Here is a 16,506-nt window from a genome sequence, read left to right as displayed (position 1 = left end):
ATATATATATATATATATATATATATATATAATGTCTATATATCATCTATATGTCATACTAAGTGTATTTTTATATTAATATGTACATATATTAATATAAAAATACACTTATAATTAAATTATATATATAATATATAATTATATTGTATATATTATTATAAGCAAGTAAATTAGGTGGACAGCGCTAAGAATTATTATAATAAAATCATACATACACAGGTAGCAGCAGATTTCGCAATTGTGTGTCTTACTCTTAAAAAAAGGGAAATAAAAGTACAATGATAGTGCAGTATGTTATGAATAATATGGTTATAAAGATATATTCCAAAGGGGCACTCACGTTTTCCAGAGCTTATAAAGCTCTATTTTAGGAGCCTGGACGGAACAATCCCCGTCTAAGGATTTCTTTTTGCTGGTATCAGATTCCCAAGGTAGTGCGATTCATCATATGAAAAAAATAAGGATGTATACCAATGGTACAGTACGTATGTAAAAGTAGGATAAGTAAATAATATTTGGCCTACTTACATTTGCTAGAGCAATGACCTGCTCTAGTGTATGGAGCTTTAGGTGGAACAATCCCCACCTAGGGATATATGTAGATCAGGAACAGCAGAGTGATGGTGAGAGTATAAGGAGCTCAAGAATGACTGGGTATTAAAACAGAATCTTTATTAATAAACAGAATAAATAAAACTATTTAAAAGTGAACTATATAGTAAAAAGAAGTATAAATAAAACCAGTCCTTTGTAGGCAATCCTTAATCTCCACTTGACATGTTTCGCTTACAGCTTTCTCAAAAGTGAGAAAGCTGTAAGCGAAACATGTCAAGTGGAGATTAAGGATTGCCTACAAAGGACTGGTTTTATTTATACTTCTTTTTACTATATAGTTCACTTTTAAATAGTTTTATTTATTCTGTTTATTAATAAAGATTCTGTTTTAATACCCAGTCATTCTTGAGCTCCTTATACTCTCACCATCACTCTGCTGTTCCTGATCTACATATATCCCTAGGTGGGGATTGTTCCACCTAAAGCTCCATACACTAGAGCAGGTCATTGCTCTAGCAAATGTAAGTAGGCCAAATATTATTTACTTATCCTACTTTTACATACGTACTGTACCATTGGTATACATCCTTATTTTTTTCATATGATGAATCGCACTACCTTGGGAATCTGATACCAGCAAAAAGAAATCCTTAGACGGGGATTGTTCCGTCCAGGCTCCTAAAATAGAGCTTTATAAGCTCTGGAAAACGTGAGTGCCCCTTTGGAATATATCTTTATAACCATATTATTCATAACATACTGCACTATCATTGTACTTTTATTTCCCTTTTTTTAAGAGTAAGACACACAATTGCGAAATCTACTGCTACCTGTGTATGTATGATTTTATTATAATAATTCTTAGCGCTGTCCACCTAATTTACTTGCTTGTTTTGTTCTATTGTTCACAAGGTAAAAGGAACTCCTTGTTGGTGAATAGCTGCTTTATTGGATAGAGAGCACTTATCACTTTTTTCACTATATATTATTATAAAATACAAATAACAAGTAATTTAAATTAAATAAAAACGTAAACATGATGATAAAAATTTAAAAAAAATTATATCAATCTGAAATTTTATTCTAACTGTATTTTGATAGTGATATATATTTATATCAAAATACACTTAGAATGAAATTGTATACATACCTATGTATATATAAATAAATAAAAACGAAATATACATATGTCCATATACAAAATTACATAAATAATTATATAAATATACACATAGACTTCAAATATATAAATATGCATATATATTTAACCCCTTAAGACCGCAGGACGTACTATGCCGTCCTTATTTTGGTGGCTCTAAAAGCCGCAGGGCGGCATAGTACGTCCTGCGATCTTATGTACTTACCCGGTCGCCGGCGATCCCACGCCGGCGATCGCGGTATGGGGGACTTACCTGGGAGCCCAGGGAGTCCCCCTGCGTCCTCTTCAGCCGCCCAGGGCCATGTGATCGCGAGGTCCTTGCGAGGACCCCGCGGTCACATGGACGGCATAGCCGTCCAAGGCATTGCCAGCAGGGGGAGTGCCTGTAATGACAGGTACTCCCCCTGCTGTCTGAAAAAAAAATAAAAAATTTTAAAACAGTGTAAAAATAAATTATATATACTTAGATCATATATATATTTATTATATATATGATCTAAGTATATATATACACACATATACACACATACACATAAATATGCATACACTGTCTACGTGTATTTTAATATTAATATATACATAATTATATATATATATTAATATCAAAATACACGTACAATGATATTGATTAAATATATATATAATTTTCATTATATATATATTTATATATAATAAAAAATAAATAAATATATAAATACGTTAAAAAAATAAATAAAAAAACAATAAAAAAATAATAAAAAAAAATATATAAAAAAATATATAAACATGCGTAATTTCGTTCTAACTGTATTTTAAAATTAATATATATATTGATATCAAAATACATGTAGAACGAAATAATATATATATCTATATACATAAGTATATACGTATATATCACTATGTATATACCTATATAAATAAAAATAATTAAAAAAAATTATATACATATATATACACACATATATATATATACACACATATATATATATATAATAATTCTACGCATATATTTATGTAATAATTTTACATAATTAGGTCATTTTATTAATTACAATTTGCAGGACCTGCCTGCCAACCCAGGCCAAAAGTTCAGGGAATTACATTGTCTAGCACTATATTTAACTCTGTAACTTTCCAAGACACCATGAAACCTGTACATGGGGGTACTGTTTTACTCGGAAGACTTCGCTGAACACAAATATTAGTGTTTAAAAACAGTAAAATATATTACAACGACGATATCGTCAGTGACAGTGACATTTTTTGCATTTTTCACACACAAATGGCACTTACACTGACGATATAATTGTTGTGATACGTTTTACTGTTTTGAAACACTAATATTTGTGTTCAGCGAAGTCTCCTGAGTATAACAGTACCCCTCATGTACAGGTTTTATGGTGTTTTCAAAAGTTACAGAGTCAAATATAAGGTTTGCGTTTCAGTTTTTTCACATTAAAATTCGCCAGGTTGCCTTTGAGACCGTATGGTAGCCCAGGAATGAAAATTATCCCCATGATGGCATACCATTTGCAATAGTAGACAACCCAGGGTATTGCAAATAGGGTATGTTCAGTTTTTTTAGTAGCCACTTAGTCACAAACACTGGCCAAAATTTGCGTTCAAATTAGTTTTTTGCATTTTCAAATATTAACACTAACTTTGGCCAGTGTTTGTGACCAAGTGGCTACTAAAAAAGACTGGACATACTCAATTTGCAATACCTTAGGTTGTCTACTTTTGCAAATGGTATGCCATCATGGGGGTAATTCTTATTTCTGGGCTACCATATGGTCTCAAAGGCAACGTAACCAATCTGGCGAATTTCAATGTAAAAAAACTGAAATATGTAACACGCTATATTTGACCCTGTAACTTCCCAAAACACCATAAAACCTGTACATAGGGGGTACTGTTTTACACGCGAGACATCGCTGAATACAAATATGTGTATTGTATTGCAGTAAAAGCAAACAGTATTATGACATTCACAGTTAGAATGTCACGTAGAACTAAAAAAAATTAAAAAATTCTTATTTTCTCCCATTTTTAAAATATTTTTTTCATATTAAATTATGTTCCATACCTAAATATTTGATGTTAAACGAAAGCCCCGTTTCCCCTGAATAAAATGATATATAATAATGGGGGGTGCATTTAATATGAAAGAGGTGAATTATGGTTGGACAGACATGTAGCGCAAATGCCAGGTTTTGTTTACGTTTTTTTGGATCACAACTTGTACATTTGGCTGCGGTCTTAAGGGGTTAAATTCTACGTGCGTATTTATGTAATATTTTTACATACGGTAATTAAGTAATTTTATTGATTGAAATTTGAGGGACCTGTCTTCCAACCCAGGCCAAAAATCCAGAGAATTTAATTTGCTAGCACTATATTTTACCCTGTAACTTTCTATGACACCTTAAAACCTGTACATGGGGGGGTACTGTTTTACTCGGGAGACTTCGCTGAACACAAATATTAGTGATTCAAAACAGTAAAATATATATCACAGCGATGATATTGTCAGTGAAAGTAACTTTTTTTTTTTTGCTTTTTTTTACACACAAACAGCACTTTTACTGATGATATAATTGTTGTGATACGTTTTCCTGTTTTGAAACACTAATATTTGTGCTCAGCAAAGTCTCCCGAGTATAAGAGTACCCCCCCATGTACAGGTTTTATAGCGGTTTTGAAAGTTACAGGGTCAAATATATGGGTCAAATATTTTTACATTGAAAATGGCCAGGTTGGTTACGTTGCCTTTGAGAGCGTATGGTAGCCCAGGAATGAGAATTACCCCCATGATGGCATACCATTTGCAAAAGAAGACAACCCAAAGTATTGCATATGGGGTATGTCCAGTATTTTTTAGTAGCCACTTAGTCACAAACAATGGCCAAAATTAGCGTTCAATTTAGTTGTTTACTTTTTTCACACACAAACAAATATGAACGCTAACTTTGGCCAGTGTTTTCGACTAAGTTGCGACTAAAAAAGACTGGACATACCCCATATTGAATACCCTGGGTTGTCTACTTAAAAAAAAAAAATATGTACATGTGGGGTGTTATTCAGAGATTTGTGACAAATAATAGTGTTAGAATGTCACTATTGATAAATTTTAAAAAATGTATGTTTTGAAACCGCAATATCCTACTTGTACTTATAGCCCTATAACTTACACAAAAAAAGCATGTAAACACTGGGTGTTTTTAAACTCAGGATTCGCTTTTGTAGACAAGTAAAAGATTTTTGAAGTAAAAGTAAAAAAAACGTGTTTTTTTCAATTTTTCTTCATATTTTTTTTTTATTAAATTACATGAGGTTATATAAATGTTATGTAAAGAAAGCCCTTTTTGTCCTAAAAAAACAATATATAATTTGTATAGGAACAGTAAATGAGAGAGCGGAAAATTACAGCTAAACACAAACACCACAAAAGTGTAAAAAGAGGCCTGGTCGCAAATGTACAACATCGCAAAAACAGTCCAGTCCTTAAGGGGATAAAAATACTTTCTGAATTTTACATTCATTCATTTATATTGGAACTTTGTAAATAAATATTTTGGAAGATGTTCCTATTTAATTACATATTACGGTGTGGAAGCTGGTATCCGACTCCAGAACGAAGTCCGGTTGGTCATAGTGGTTCGACTGAGGAAACCTTACCAGGAAGCGCTGCATGTCCCGGTAACGTAACGAGTGTGTGGAGGGTCACGGTGTTGCAGTGGAGGATCGTGCAAATCTACTTGAGGATTGAGGAAACCTTTGAAGGGGAAAGCTTCAAAGTGCAAGACGCAAAGTAAATTAAGAATCCTAAGAAGTGGACCATCCACTACGAAACACGATTCCAGCCTGACCGCGGAGAATCACGAAGGTCGACAAAGTCTTGATTTCTCTGAACCGAACAGAAGAATATCGTCCAGGTAAATAATGCATTGCATTCCCCACATGTAATTAGTCACTGGTTTCAGTAGTTTCATGAAGCCCCCAAGGATCCGAGCTGAGGAGGCAGGTGAAGTGCCAAGGTTGATCATGTAACTGGAAACCTAGAGAACGTCATAAAGAGGGTTGGAAAAGGACCGACAGCACGTGTCTTCATATCCATTTTCGCATGCCAGTCGTCTACGTGAAGAAGGTTCCTTATAAAGTTTGAATTCCTTCCACCTAGAAGCGCTGGTATCTCATGTGGGAGTTGTAGAAAGTACAGTCGATGCTACCCTAGGGACACTTACCTGAGGAAATCTGGATCTAGCGCATCTGCGCATTCCGTGTTCTCTGTCCGATCATCTGGAGCACCAGAAGGTTGTCTTGCACCCACTTCGGGTAAAGAGCTTGCAATAGTGAGGTACAGGGGTCAGATGGCCCAACATGGTTGGCGACATTGCCCCGCTGTCGACCAGTCCTGTAGAACACCTCTGTCACCGCCCCCGGCTCACAGCTGCACGTGGTCGCACCTGATCGGTGCCACCGCACTAAGGAATTGCCTGTGCAACAGCAAGCCAGGAGCCAGACCATTGGGGCGTCCATCCCCTTCTCCGTGAGGCCGCGTCCATTTGTAGCCCTTCCCGGATGGTGCTGGCATAGTCGGGTATTTTACCCTTGTGAAGGGGTCAATAGAGTCCAGCAATTTGACTTGGGTGTCTCTGAAACCTCTACTGACTCCCTTGTGGGGTTGCGGCCACCCAGAGCCATAAAGCTCATCATCCGATGATCAAACACAGGCGTCTGTCCCACTCTGTCTGGGAGGGAAGGGCATAGGCAGTTCAGCCAGAAGAAGTTTTGGACATCTTTATCTAGAGGCTTGCAAAGCCATAGCTGCATAAAGTTGGCCAGGTTTTCAAGAGGGGACCAGTCTCTCGAATGTGGGTGACGGATGTTGTATGTTACACAGTCATTGACCACGTTCGAGGATCCAGGATAGCTTCCGTGTCTTCTTGGTCAATAGCATGCAAGGCACAGTCACCCTCAGTTACCTGGTGTCAGGATCGGGACAGGGATCCAACACGCAGAGTACAAACAGGTACAGGATACGTATACCGGACCTTAGAATGGCCGGACTAACGTACGGAGAATATAGAGAATAGTCAAAGACAAGCCGAGGTCGAGGGAACGAGAAGACAGGTAAGCAAGGAACAAGCCGGGTCAAGGGTAACAGAGATAAACAGAGTAAGTCAAACAAGCCGGGTCAGAATCAAAGGGATAACAGAAATACAAGAGCACTGTGTGACTAGGCAGACTAGAACCACGACAGGGCAATGAGCAAATGGGAGAAGCAAGTTTAAATACCCTGGCTCGGAAGGGTAGACACGCCTCCGACGAGTCCTGATTAGTCTCTGAAGGATTAAGTGACAGGTCGTTCCGGGTTGGCGTCATGACGTCGGTCTCCGGACGTCATGCTAGAAAAGGAAGTGAGTCCCTCGCGGCCGGCGTTTACGTGACCGGATGGACCACGAGGAACAGAGGAAACAGCCCGTCCGGACGGATGGACGTCTAAGTCTCTACCTCTCTCGGAGGTAGAGACTTCAGGTACCCTGACACCTGGGGCTCATCCAGAAAGACCTGTACAAGAATGTGGAGCCATATGTGGATTCCGAACCCCAGTCGTCGTTGTCAGACCCCGATGCCTCTACGTGCCTTTGTTCCATGATGGACAGATAATGTTGCAGTCCTCAGCCAAGGAGGGATCTAACCGTGGGGTCAGGGCAGGTGCCGGAGTCTGCGTACTGCGTTTGGCTGGGGCTTTGTCCTTAGACCGTAGAGGTCTAATGTCTTCACCATTCCATTCCAGTGGCGCTTTCTGTGATGGGGGGGACCCCTTAGTTGAGACATCCCAGGCAAAAGAGTCGGCCCCGTGGTGGCCGATAGCGGTGAGGGGATCCTGTCAGTACATTTGATAGTGTTTTCTACACAAATGAAGCCACCGTTCATGACCTGGAATTGCACAGGGTGAGCCATGAAATATTCCATAGTGGCAAATTATGTGACACAGAATTGGGACTGACACAAAAAAGTACAGGTAGATTTATCACGATAGGGGATACCCCTGTAGAAGGCACAAATTAGTAGGCAATTTCAGGATGCAGGGCAAACAGAACAAACTACCATAGTAGCAGACAGTGCTCACAGAAACCCCTGCAGGGTTAAGAGTGGCCTAATAAAATATATATAACACAACAGCATGCCTCCACTCAGCAGCACACATATAGAAGGGTGCACTGGGTATGAACCCTTAAGTGTTGGCCACAGCTCTGACAGAGAACACTAATCATGCTTAAACAGTTAGTTCAAGAAGATATTCCTTTAAGCAGTATGTCCTGGAAATCCTGTCCAGCAGTTAACAGAGGCTGTACAGGCATATCTCCACTCAGTAGCACGGTGTAGTAAAATATATAGAAGGGGGGGTTCACCCTAGGTGCACAGGGTATGAATCCTTGGGTGCTGGCCACCGCTCTGACAGAGAGCACTAATCTGTGCTCTGTTAATTCAAGTTTATGGGATATATTAATTTAAGCCTTATTTCCTGGAATTGAAGATTATACTAGCTTTAGTGTACTAATAATCTTAATTTTAGTAATGACAGGAGGCGAATATTTGCATATCTTTCTTTACTGAAAACTCCAGCAGCATAGAAACAGTAACAAATAATCAGACAAAAAATATGGTGCCCATAAAAGGCCCTGTCTATGACATCACTTCCTCTTTCTTTGAAGCGAAACAATAAATAGCAACAATAAACATAATCATATTACGTCAACAGTTCCACAACATATTAGAATAATCAACTCCAGTAGTTCCGTGATGTAGAGTTATGGAAGGTGAGTCTTTGTCTTGATGAGAAGACGTTCACGCTGTAAGAAAAAGAAAAAGGTGAAACGACTCTGGCGTGGTAACTTATCCGCATACAATAAACATGAAGAATTTGATATACCAATGGATACTAGAAAGAGTAACATATCAATATATATTAATTCTAAAGCAATGACATTTAAGAATCTATAAACACAACATAATTCAAAGTACATGTCTAATTATTCAACCTATACAAGTCTCTCAAGCCACATATCTAAGTAGCAAACATATAACCATAACGTACTTACCTTCCTGAACATAAAGGGTAAATTCAGTTCAACACGAGAAAACATGGGAGGGATCCTATAGGGTGGGAAATATTCGCCTCCTGTCATTACTAAAATTAAGATTATTAGTACACTAAAGCTAGTATAATCTTCAATTTTACCACATGACAGGAGGCTTCATATTTGCATTTTTAAAGCTTAGAATTGACCAGTGTGAAGGAAGTATGAGATGTTTGCCGAAATAGAGCGTTCTAAACGTACCCTCCCGCGCTCAAACCGCGCATCGTATAATGTTGGTTAGGGAAGCGTCGGCCGAAAAGGACTTGTGGGGCCACCGCTCCCTTGACCGAGTGGGCTCCGAAACAAGGTTCGACGCTCGCTAGATGCAATAGCCCGCGGCTCCATCTGGCCAGTGCAGCGGTAGGCACCTCTCCATGAGGTTCCACGTAAGAAGTCAGGAGTAGACCCGTCGCATGAATACGAAGGGGAATGATTTCGGTATACCCCATTAGCGTTCCGACCACACCTAGTTTGGTGTCTGACACAAAGTATGGGTATGACACCGAAGATGAACTGGACTTAGTTCGTCTCGCTGTGGTAAAGGTAATCCCGTCTGGTGTGATAGAGGAAACCATCCATATCGAAAGCCCTAACGTCCGTGACCCGTCTAAATAAGACGAAGCATAACAAGCGGGCTAGTTTGGCTGAAAGTTGTTTCCGTGACAAACAAGGATTGTCCTGCTATTCCCCCAGGGAATAACAACACCACATCCACCTGCCAGAGGTGTGAATACTTGGGTGCCGGGTCTCGATAATTCGGCACCCCGTATCAGACGACAAACCAGTGGATCTTGACCTACTGGTCCGCCTTGTACCAGAACGTGCGCCACCAATATGGCGGATCCGATCACGTTGAGGGATCGATATGACCACCCCAACGAGACCAGGTGTGACAGATAGTTAAGGATCGGTGGGGCAGGTGCGGTAAAGGGATCGGAATCCCTTGCCACCCAACAAACACTTCAGGCCGGACAGGCAGAAATATAGTATTTCCTGGTGCCGGTTGCCTGAGTCCCATCAGAGGTCTTTAGTTGATGCAATAGGTCGTGGACATTTCGGGAGGCCCTGAAATCGTTCAGTCCACTAGTGCCAGTCTTCCTTCCATGACAAAGAAGTGGGCTTCCCCTTGAGGTCCTGTCAAAAATAGAGGGAAGGTAGGGAGTGGTAGAGGGTCCTCGCGAGACGTCCCCAGGTGATCCGGGAACCACGGTTGGCATTGTCCGAGGAGTGTCAGGAGGGAAATCCTGTGTGTGCGTGTGTATCGAAAGAACCCTTGCCATTGTGGAGAGCGGTTGGGTCCGTTTGAATGGGTTCATCCACCACTACGCATCCGGAGGAAGAGTAAATGATCGATTTGCCAATCCAAGTTTGCAAGTGAAGTAGTCACCATCGAAATTCCATCCTCCCTTCTGCCGACAGTGGGATCCAGTGGTCGCATGAGTGACCGGCGTGTGTACAACTAGCCAGCAGTCGTTGCATGGCCCCGTAGTGTAGTGGGCCAGGGAATATCGATTGTATGGAGGAGGAGAGGAGGAGAGGAATCACACAATCCGGTGAATATTCTGAGAGGAATCGTATCCAACCTTAGAGCGTGTCCGACATCCAACCGTATAGGGGTGATCTTGTCGGGGACCGACGCGGAACGTAGTTCTCCAAGCCGATGTCGGAACCGAGGAACTGACCCGACGCAGATGGGGGAGCGATTTGTCTGCGTACTACCAAACAAACCCGTGGAGTCCAGAACGTGAACGTCAAATTTGACTGCAAACGTAGTCTGGATTCGCAAGGGGTCAGCAAGTCTTCCAGGTACACGAGACATCGCACGTCCAAATTCGCGGATGTGAGCCCTCACCGGCTTCAGTAGCTTTGTGGGTACCACAGCATCGTAAACTGCTGTGTTAGTCCTCATCACTGGGATCGGAGGAAAACTATATAGTTCAGGGTAGCGGATATTGACAAGTATGTGTCCTCGGGGTCCCGATGTGTAAACCAGTCACTATCGTTCAGGAGGTCTAGTAGAAGGTTGATTTTCTCTATCCTGAAGCGTTTGCATACCACGTAGGAGTTCCCTTGATGATAGGTTGACTCACTAGTAGATGAAGCGGTTGGTGGATCGGTTCCGCTACCGACCAGTCCTCCCAAAAAAGACACCTTTCCCCGAAGGGGTGTGGGGGATTTGCTTCAGGGAGGTGTGGGCTAAAGTTAGTGTGGTGGGTGAGTTCCCACCGTCAAATAGTAGGTCTTGTGCTTCTGGGCCGAATACTAGTCGATCTTACGTTCCACTTCCTCAGATGGCGAGTTGTCTTCGTGTGAGTGATATATTATGTCCAACGTGCGTGGTGGATAGTAGTCTTCTTTGTCGGAAGATTGTGGTGGACAGGGTTTCCCGGTGTTCCGTCTACTTGGACATGAAGGCTCGTGGGTCTGGGATTCGAACCCACGCCTCCAGAGAGACTTGAGTCTAAATCCAGCGCCTTAGACCGCCAGGCCACGCTACATTGCTGCTGAGGTCTCCAGCAAGCAGTTTGGGGCAGAGCTCCTAACAAGAAAAACCTACTCCATTGAGGCCGCTACTGCGTCGTTTATCAATGCCTAGAAGTCCTAGGGGGTTGAGAGTGTTCTCCATGACCCGTTCTCATCCTGTTGGGAGATAGTAGTCAGTGGGAGTAGATTTTGAGGGTCAGCCCGTAGGGGTGCTAGACTCCTGGTAGCACTGGGGGTCACCCAGGTAAAGCGGCTTGAATTGCCTGCATCAGATTGTCTGAACGTATGAAATACTCGTGTCAAGTGTAGAGGGGTCACCTCCATTAGTTTAATCCGGCTATTGGGAGCTGTGGCGTAGGCGCGATTGACTGGTAGTGCTGGTCCGGTTAGCCGGGTGCACCATAAATGCACGCCATAGCTGTAAGCACGGATGTAACTATACAGGCTTATTATAGAAGCGCGTGGGACCTGTCTCCATAAGGTCTGCAGTCGCAGGGCCCATGTGTATACGACTGGGGTCATCCCAGGTGGTGTGCCATGGTAACCCAGAGGACACCCACATTATAGTTGTTGTTGGCACCTTACAAGTACTGCATGCATGTCTGGGAGTCACCCCAGGTGGTGTGCCATGAACATTTGCTCCGAGGATACCCACGTTCAATATGTACGCCAGGTACAGTAAATGTACAGATATGTATCCCTGTGAAGGGTACCCCGCAATACACTCAGTACACTCATGATCCTGCCTGCAAATCGTATCCAGCAAGGTGGTACCGTTGCTTTAATGTAAAACTGCCAGGCAGTGTTTGAGCATCCATATATGAATGCAGTAATCAGTGATAAAGTTGAGGCGTAGGACTTCGTGCACTCTATCGGGGTTCACCCCGGGTGGCGTGCCGTGGTAATCCAGAGGACACCCACATCAACGTAAAGGTCTATGAATGACCTTGCATGCATATCTGGGGGGTCACCCCAGGTGGTGTGCCATGAAAATATCCAGAGGACACCCACATCAACGTAATGGTCTATGAATGACCTTGCATGCATATCTGGGGGGTCACCCCAGGTGGTGTGCCATGAAAATATCCAGAGGACACCCACATCAACGTAATGGTCTATGAATGACCTTGCATGCATATCTGGGGGTCACCCCAGGTGGTGTGCCATGAAAAATACCCAGAGGGCACCCACATCAACGTAATGGTCTATGAATGACCTTGCATGTATATCTGGGGGGTCACCCCAGGTGGTGTGCCATGAAAAAATACCCAGAGGACACCCACATAGATTTGCACCGTCAGGTACAGTAATATAATATGACCCTTTGTAGGGTACAATAATATAATATAATATGCCCTTTGTAGGGTACAGTAATACAAACTGCCCTTTGTGGGGTACAGTGATATAGTTGATCTTGTTATAGGTACATAGGTTTTGTATAACAACTGCGATATTGTATGGCTTCACAATAATACATAGATTGTGTGCTCAACATATAATCATCCATTGTAAGGCACCATGAGAGATATATCCATGAGAATAAATAATTATAACTGTATCCATAAATGAAAGTGCCCAGAGAGGGGAGAACCTGAAGGGGTTAATCCAGATGCAGGGCGCGGTGATCGGGTGATTCCTGTAGGGTATAGTAATATAGTATAACCCTGTGCAGGGTGTAGTAATATAGAATGACCCTGAGTGAGGTACAAAGACCAAAGGGTATAGGAAAAACATTGTGTCTCCTTTAACGCCTGCATGTAAATATTTGTTTGGCAGACACTGTTGGCAGGCACTGTGGCAAAAAATCACAACAGGGAAACGTTAAGGAATATCAGCACACGATCCTCTAGCCAGTGTGTAATTACACAGCAGATTGAACTCTTGCTGTACAGGGCAGTTGAACTCATTGAGGAAAAAAATTGCAGTGCAGAAGGGTATAGTAATACCAGATCCCCTGAGGGGAGGTGTAATGTGTTAAATGTCCCTGCAGGGATCCTTTAAATAGTATGTGTACAACAATACACTTCACAGCCTTCATAAAACATAAATAGTGCATGCTTTACATCCTTCACATAGATTCCGTATAGAAAAAAGGGTCCTTAGATGGCTTGTGGAAGGATATTTATATATTGGTATATATATATATATTAGATAGTGGTATACAACTGCAAGTGAGTGAGAAAATTAGGGCAGAAAAGAATGCCTTAAGAGCAATCCTTTATGTGTGTTGCGGCGGTCGGGTGATTTCCGAACTGCCGTGTGTGAGGTAGGGCGGCCGTAGCGGATCTCGCGAGCCGCGAGATCCAAGATGGCCGCCGGCCGCGTGTGTAAGAACTGCCCGCGAGCGCCCGCGAGCGGGCTGGAAGAAAAAACGCGGCAAACAGCAAAATTAACCCCGGCTACCCCCCACCCGTCCCCACCCGGGCCCCTGTATGTAGAGAGCAGGTCCGCGCGGCGAGTGCGGCACGGACAGCCGTGACGCCCGCGGACCGCCGAACGGAGACAAAATATAAATACACTTAAACAATAAATCTGACAAATTCGATGAAAAACAGGGGACTGGATATAGGAAAGGAAAGGGACAGGTTATAGGTAGTCAGGGTGAGAATAAAGTACAATAGTATTATGGAAAAATTGATAAGACAGGTATAGAGAGGTAATGATTACTCTGACCTGTTGATGGCTGGAGCAGCAAAGAAAGAGGAAGTGATGTCATAGACAGGGCCTTTTATGGGCACCATATCTTTTCTCTGATTGGTTGTTACTGTTTCTATGCTGCTGGAGTTTTCAGTAAAGAAAGATATGCAAATATGAAGCCTCCTGTCATGTGGTAAAATTCCTGTCCATCTGTTAACAGAGGTTGCAACATCATGCCTCCATTCAGTAACACAGTGCAGTATAAATACAGTAGGGGCATAACCCCTTGAGTGCAGGACACTGTCTTGACATAGAGCACTAATCCATGCTCTAATAGTTAATCGAAGGTTATGGGTGAAATCCCTTTTAATCAGCTTATATAAATTCAACATTAACATGCAACCCCAGTAAGACCCAAAAGCCCCAGAGAAGTGAGAGCAAGGAGGGAAGAGGGCAGAAACCAAGAATAAGGTTGAAACACAATAAATAACATGGACAAAACACAGATGCACATAGCACAGAAGTGCAGCAAGAACAAACAGCAAAGTATATAATATAGAAACCACCTTAAAAAAGGCAATAGAAACATAAATTAATGGAGAGGAGTAATACTCTGACCTGTCTGCTTGATGGAGCAGCAAAGAAAGAGGTAATGATTAGGTCATTATACCTCATGTACACCCTACTCTCTAGTGATTGGTTATTTTTTTTGTGTTTCTTTGATGCTGTGGAGTTAGTAAAGAGAGATTATGCAAAATATGACAAAGGAACACGTTTGTCTTCTCCTACTCTTTGCTCTCCTCTCCTTGTGTGTACTGAATTTATGATACGAAGACGAATATATCACTCTTTGTAACGTCGTTGAGAAATACCATCTGTTAAGTATATTACGGTTTGATTTTGAAGTGTGTGTGTGTGTATGTATACATGAGACTTATTGTAATCACCCTTGAAAAACAACTTACCGTATATACTCGAGTATAAGTCAAGTTTTTCAGCAAAGTTTTTGTGCTGAAAACCCCCAACTCGACTTATACTCGAGTCAATGTCTGTATTATGGCAATTTACATTGCCATAATACAGACAATGGGGCTGTGTAGGAGGGGGGCTGGCAGGGAGCTCTTACTTACCTCTCCTGAAGCTCCTGTCAGCTCCCTTCTCCTCCGCGCCGGTCCGGTCAATTCCCCCTGTCAGCTCACAGTGTAAGTCTCGCGACTTACCAGCCCCCCTCCACTGTACTGCCAATGCCACTGGACCACCCGGGAGTGAGAGCCCCCATCCCTGCCATGTATCAAGCAGGGAGGGGGGACGAAAAATAAATAAATTAAAAATGTAATAAATAAAATGTATTAATAAAATTATAATAAAAAAAATAATAAAAAAAATTACAAATTACAAAAAAAATATTAAAATAATAATATAATAAAAATGCCCACCCCCCCACCAAGGCTCTGCATCACACTCTGCATCACACACACACACTGCACTCATACACACATTGGATTCATACACACACTGCATTCATAAACACACACACACTGCATTCATAAACACACACACACTGCATTCATAAATACACACACACTGCATTCATAAATACACACACACTGCATTTATAAACACACACACACACACTGCATTCATACACACACTGCATTCATACACACACTGCATTCATACACACACTGCATTCATACACACACTGCATTCATACACACACTGCATACATACACACACACTGCACTCATACACACACACACTGCACTCATACACACACACACTGCACTCAAACACACACTGCATTCATTATATACACACACTGTAAATAAATATTCAATTAATATAATTTTTTTAGGATCTAATTTTATTTAGAAATGTACCAGTAGCTGCTGCATTTTCCACCCTAGTCTTATACTCGAGTCAATATGTTTTCCCAGTTTTTTGGGGTAAAAGTAGGGGCCTCGGCTTATATTCGGGTCGGCTTATACTCGAGTATATACGGTAAATCAAGATATTACAGAAAGTTTTTTGTTTTTTTTTAACTGTAATGAATCATTTGAAAAGCTTATTAAATGATTAAACTATTTTGAGAGGTTTTAATTATGTATCTTTTTTATTTATTTTTTAGATTTTAATAATTTGAGGAGGGGGGGAAACATATTTATACAAAAATAATAAATCGAGGAAAGAATCCGTATTGATTACATTGTTAGAATTTTTATTTTTATTTTTACAAATGATGTATCTTTAGAAGCCACCACTATCTTTTGGATATTTTGTAGATAAATCCTATCAATTTCTTTTTTTGTCTAACAGAATGAAATTATTTCTGGTTCAAACTAATTATATAGAGGCCAAAACATATCTGCTGATATGTAAAAAGGACCACTGGTCTTTTTTGGGTAAACTATTCAAATTATCAAATTTTATATTTTTGGATAAATGTTTAAAATATATATTTTTTAAATATCAAAACCTTTTTTCAAATGATTTATCTACCAAAGTCAACATTAGGGTTTTTAAGATTTCCTTATAAATTGT

General features: G+C 41.1%; 1 protein-coding gene across 1 annotated transcript in view; it reads left to right on the top strand.

Moving 5' to 3' along the window:
- TRANK1 (tetratricopeptide repeat and ankyrin repeat containing 1) overlaps positions 1 to 16,506 on the top strand; it is a 151,287-nt gene that overhangs the window by 40,246 nt on the left and 94,535 nt on the right. The window lies entirely within an intron of this gene.

Source organism: Pelobates fuscus, chromosome 4, assembly GCF_036172605.1.
Source record: "Pelobates fuscus isolate aPelFus1 chromosome 4, aPelFus1.pri, whole genome shotgun sequence".
Taxonomy (NCBI): domain Eukaryota; kingdom Metazoa; phylum Chordata; class Amphibia; order Anura; family Pelobatidae; genus Pelobates; species Pelobates fuscus.
This window is presented reverse-complemented; position numbering and strand designations above follow the sequence as displayed.